Source organism: Cryptomeria japonica, chromosome 11 (genome assembly GCF_030272615.1).
Source record: "Cryptomeria japonica chromosome 11, Sugi_1.0, whole genome shotgun sequence".
Lineage (NCBI taxonomy): Eukaryota > Viridiplantae > Streptophyta > Pinopsida > Cupressales > Cupressaceae > Cryptomeria > Cryptomeria japonica.
In genome coordinates this window covers 154,833,811-154,840,207 of record NC_081415.1, presented here as the reverse complement: position 1 = coordinate 154,840,207, position 6,397 = coordinate 154,833,811, and positions in this window count along the sequence as shown.

The following is a 6,397-nucleotide window of genomic DNA, read 5'->3' as shown; positions in this document are numbered from 1 at the left end:
TATTAGCAGGTCTACCTTTGTATCTTTCTAATTTGATGTTTGTTGCCACCACCAAATGAGAATAGTATATAATCTTCTTTTCTGATTGGTAGTCTTCATAAGCTAGTAAGCCATTCCTTCTTATTAAGTATTTGCGTAGCCATGTACCAACCACCACAACAGACCCAACTAGATACTGAAAACCATCATCATCTACTTGATCACATATCAACTTTTTCTTAGGTTCTACACATCTAGCTAGCCAATACTCAACCTGCTCATCATTATCTTCAGGTGCAACAATAGCATACACATGTCCTATAAAACATATTTAAGTACAATGTGTAGAAATAAAACTTGTTAGAATTTATAATTCAAATATGTAATCATAAATTATATGACAATACATAAAAATATATAATTTAAAGTTATAAACAATAAATTGAATTAAATTACCAAGTTGTATGAGGTTCGAAACACGATCATAATCTTCTGATGCAAATGCATGATCAGGGTCTTCATTTCTTCTAACATCTTCATATTGTGTCTCAGTAGGTGTTAAGGATTTGTATTGCCATTCTTCGACCCATTCTGTATTCTCGCATTCTTCCCATTCACCTGCAACACAAAATTGACAAAAACATGCAAGCTCTCTAATCCATATAGTCCAAGTGTTAGAATTAGAACTCTTAAATGAATGCCATCTAGTTGACCCATTTATTGTATCACAATCATATTCTGGAAGGATATTCTCCTCTTTAACTAGCCAGAAGAAATGTCTAATTATAGAGTTATGACTTGATCTTGTGGATAAATTTGCACTTCACCAATCCACAACTGCACTTGCATTTTTAAATTTAGCCTTTTCCTCAAATTTGAGTTGCTCTCTACAAAGGGCTCTCTTAAACATGCACCAGCACCGTCATGTTCTCCTTTCCTGTGTCCAACCTCAAAAAAACTCCAAATGTGTTCGATATTAGTTTTTTTATGAATCCTACTCAACCAATAAAACATTCTAGCATTCTTGAATTGCCCTGTGCAATTATCAGACCATATTAGATGTTGTGTCATCTAAATTTCTCTCTCCCTCAAATTCTGAAAAAAGGTCTTGAAGCAAAACTGGACAAACTCAGATGAGTGTAATTTATTATCACTCATATAGAAATGGTACTCTCTCAAAATTTTGTGATCCTCTTGTGTACTATCTGGTGCATGCCTATAGACAATATGGACAAAAATTGATACCTGCACTGAATTGTAGTATTGTGATTGTACCTCATCTTGTGGTGCAAGCGTGTAGTTCTCTGCAAAGTCAACAACCGAAAGTATACTACCAACAGGAAATGTATCCTTACATATTTGAAACTGACCATCGAGCCATCTAGCATTTTGAGTGTGTTTAACATATTTAGGTATGATGTTACTCTTGAATTCATTCATAAATGCATGAACACTAACTTTTTCAGTGATTAGATCGCATCGTTTTCCAACCTTTCCATCCTTTAGTGGATACTCAATAGTTTTAAATCTTTTAACATCAATTAATTGTTGTCCAAAATCATTTGAAAGATTTTCATGCAAACATTCATCCAACAATGCAAGATTGCCACATATATCACATACACCAGAAACACATGCATTGAAAAGGAAATTTTGTTCATTTAGTGGGTTGCAAAACAAACTTGAAATAAACTCCTTTATAGTTTCAGGTGGTATATTTATACCACATTCTTGGAACATTCCATTACTATGCATGGTAACACGTATATATCGAAATACATCATAATGGTAGCGAAATTGAACATGAGTTTTGCAACAACATGTGACTCTTTCCTTGTTAATTCGAACATACCAAGGTTTACACTTTTCAAAAGACCTTTGACAAATGCTAATAGTCAACACTTTATCATCCAAATTTTTTTTATACAATTCAGTTTGAGTCATGTCCAATAGGTGTTTTGGATGTGGATCACGAATTTTTGACCCAACTCTTAATTTAAGAACATCTCTAACATTAGGTGATACTCTCGCATTATCGTGCCAAAATTTTTCGATCAAATTTTTGACTTCACCAGCAAGTTTCATATCAGACCTTGGTAGTCTACCACTAAAAGTCCACAATTTGTTTGCCGGATCACTTTCAAAATTAACTCTTCTTTTTACAGCTCTTGACAAAGTTTTGCGATGAATATTAAGATATCCACTTATGTTACTCATCATTCTTTAATTAGAAGTTGTTTGGCTTACTAAAGCTGTTGTTATTGCCCGTCGTGCCGCATTTTTATCTTTAGAACGACTTTTCTTTCCAATTGTATCAAAGGCGCTAGCAACAGTCGATACAACTTGTTTTAAAGACTCCTCCTTCTTCTTGGGTTTGACATAAAAGCCTAACTTTTTCATCACTTTTCACATTTTAGTCATTTTAATTAGTTGTACCACTAATTGACATTGAAACCCAAATTTCTTATTATAAAAAAAATGTCTAAACAATCTATTTGCATGTGTCCTAATCAGTCTCCATGAAACCAAGCTAGGAAGGTTGTCTAGTACATCACTTTTTATTTCAAAATTTTCATTCATTTGATTATCATTCAAACACGTTTCATTTTCAATTGGTGTTTCCATGTCTACATACACATTATTGGTTTTAGTTGCAGGTGGATTTTTAATTTCATTTGGAGTTTCAAATTTGGTTTCAATTTCAGTTTCAAGTTGAGATCTAGTTTCAGTTGGGGTTTCAATTTGGATTTCAATTTCACTTTCAACTTGACTTCTAATTTCATTTGGGGTTTGATTTTCAATTAGAATTTCATTTAATAAGTAACCTGCTTCTACTAAATCACCAATTTCTTCATGAGAAAAAACATAGGGTTGTGGAGACATACCTGTATCCAATAATGGATTAGAAGATGCACCTGAATTAAATGGTTCTATTGTGTTTCCTTCGTCAGCATTTATGGTCTCATTGATGTTCTCCTCTTCTAAAATGATTGTGGAACTTGAAGCTCCTTGTCTCATTCTTGATCTTCTCTCTCGTTGACGCATTGCCTCCTTCTCCCTATTTGTTGCAATCTCCTCAGTTGTCAAAACCTTCCTTTGCCTCTTCCTGCATTGATTTGATCCCATGGCTACACCAAAATTTGAATTTAAATCAATCTCCTTACCAAATCGACAATAAGACAAACAAAGAGAATGATTAATCAAAACATTCTCTTTGCAGATCGTACCTGCAGCCAATGATTGAAAAATCATTCAATCATTGGGATTTGTGCTTGTGGGCCAGATTCTGGCCCAACGGATCTTTTCAGAAACGGGCGCCCGTTTTTGAAAACAGGCACCCGTTTCGCTTTCAACGGTACAGAGTGAAACGGGCGCCCATTTTTTAAAATTAGGGGCGGGAAACATTCCTTAGATTTGTTTTTTGCTTCGGGTTAGGCTTGGTCTCACCAAGCCTATGCTTGGACCTCAAAAAAATGACTAAGGTAAATCGACATCAGATTTCTACCTTGGCCTAATTTTTTGAGGGTCTTTCTGATTGAATTTTTTGACGAAACAAAAACCCATTAGATTTTTCAGCGTCCTAAATTCATAAATATAAATTTTATAGTGATAAGATTACTTTTACTATTTTTGTATTATTTATTAATCAAAAGTGGAACCTAAACCTTAAATACCAAGGTTCTCTAAAACTTTAATAACTTTTTGGTTTTTAGGATTTAAAAAAAATAAATTATATGGCATCAATAATTATACAATTCTTTTGAATATTAAAAAAAAAAGGGAAAAATATGAAATTTTCATCAAATTATGGTGGTCGTACACCCGATGTTTTGAAAATATATTTTATTGTCGGTTAAAAATTAATAAAAAAATATATATTCAATAAAAAAATAATCAAAAATATTCTCATCAATATTTGGTGTCTTAGATATCATTTCCCAGAAGGATTTGCAAAAATTCATTTATTTGCATCAAAAAAGGGTGGTCGTACACGTGTGGTATGGTCCTGAAATAGGCATTTTGAAAAAAATGGTTTTTAAACATGCCTACTAAAAAAGGGATTTCTACCATGTGGGTATTAAAATAAATTACATATTTGAAAAGTAGACTCTGACCACTACATTTTCTATTACTGAAGTTTTTTGAGATTCAATCTCTAAGTGCATCAAATTTTGACATCAATCGATATAAAATTTGAAAAACAGAGAAAACACTTCCACTTTTTGCCCAAAAGTGGGACTCAACTTCTTGTAGCCACCCTGGGATCTCTACCTCTTTCTTCTTCATGGCGACTTTGTCGTTTTGATGCTTGTCTTAATTGGGCAAGATCAAAGTCAGAGGGGAGTTTGGCTCCTTCTTGAGCGAGCTTTAAAAAGTGAGCGTCCGCATTGCTCCTGAGTATTTCATCAAAAACCTTGTTAAAGAGAGGGTTATGCTGGGCCCTTTCTATTGTTGCAGGAGTAGGAGTACTTGGGTTTTCGTCATTTGCATTTCCTCCAAGTGCTTCTCGAAATTCATTGATATTTTCCTCCTCTTCTTCTTCAATTTCTGCTTCTCGTTGCCTTGAGTGTGATCGGGTGTGAGCCATTTTGTTCACAATTTTTTTTGTTGAAGTTGAGCGAAAATAATGATGAGTTGTTGATGAAATGAGAAATTGATGGTTGGTGATTTGTGTTGTATGTGGATCTCTAGCACTTTTAAGGTAGATGTAACCGAAATTCTTTCTTTGAATTGCTTGTTTGTTTTTTATAAGGTTTGATGTGATAAGGTGTAGAGAAATCTGAGATGTGTTACAGATTTAACTACCTAGTAATGAGAGGATTCACTCATGAACTAGTTTTAACCTGTGTAGATGTGTCTCTTAGGATGAGTTTATCCTAGATGTAGAAACAATCTAAAAAAAAAGTGATGTGATGTGTTTGATTCAAGCAATATCCAAAAGAGAACTTAGGACAAGAACCTCTTAATGTTTTGAGAGTTGGAATGGATTGATGATGATGTGTGATGTATGAATGAGATGATGGATGAAATGTTTTAACTTAAATAAAAGCTTTGTGTCACAAATGGAACAAATTCTACCTCTTCCCTTTCGGGCGTTGGTGGCGTTTCTCGAGTTATGTTGTATGTGATACAAACGTTTGGGAAGAAGTTGGGATTAATCTTGCCTCCTTGGTTTTTGTGATAACTCAAAGCTCTATATTGCATAAAAGCTCTGCAGTTTAATGATTCTGAATCAAATTCGTTTGTTTTGCTTTGAAGGTAGAGACGCATGTGACGTAGAAAAACTCTATGAGAGACAAAGATTTGTCTATTGAGATAGAAGAATTTCCTCCTTTTGATCAAAGCCTTTGAGCTCAATGGTCTTCTTTTCAAGTTGATGTTCTGATGATGATTCTTCTTTCGCAAGATGTCAAGAATGGTCATAAAGTTTGATACTTTGTTGTTTGCACTTTTTTGATATTTTTGGTTGTTTTGAAAGATGTTTGGTTGGATGAATACTTTGTTTTGGAATTGATTTTTGATTCTTCTTTGACAAGAAAACAAAGCAAGCACACAAACACAAGAATGTTGCCTTAAAAGACACAAATGAGTATGGGTCTAGATCAACCCATTTTTTGGACTTTTTATGACTCTTTCCTTTAAGTGTATTTTAGGTGCTTTTCTTTCCAAAGCCTGAAGTTGGCTCAATTTGTACTTGGTCTTGACTAAAACGAAAACACTTCAAACACTTTGTATCCCTAAAGTCAAATGGCCAGTTGTGATAAATTCAGCCCACGTCTTGATATTTCTTCGACTTTGGTACTACATACCTTATGAATCCCATCGTAGCAGGTAAGGATGTGATATACTAAGTCTTGCGCGAGTATAACAAATAGATGATCCCTATGATGGGGGAGTCACCACTTTTATCAAGCCACAAGTGACTTTTCAAAAAGCTATGTTTCTACTCAAGGAAATATGTATGGTGAGTATCTTGAGAGCAAAACCATCTATGCTCTTGCACTGAATTATATCTCAAATATTCTCAATCAATAGAACAGGTGGGCTACTACTTAAAGGTGTTTAGTAATTTTTGATGTCTTTGGACATAAGTTTATTCTGTAGTGACTCACTTAAGAGCCTTGTAACTTGTGGTGGGGCCCGTTTGTCCTTTCGGCAAGTTACACCGTAGGAACAACTATACCTAAGGCTATAGCTTTTGCTCTCACCTGATTTCTATAGCGGCTCGAAGGATTTATCGTGCGAGGTCGTTCTCAAGAGTGATGTGTCTCTTGGCAGACCTCTCTTAAAAATATAAAAATTTGAATGTTGCTAACACTTTTCTCTTGCACCTAGGACCACGAAAGCCAAGGGAGAGGATAGTGTGTGTTAGAAGTAGGACCACTCGACCAACTTTTTGCACAAGTGTGCCAAGCAC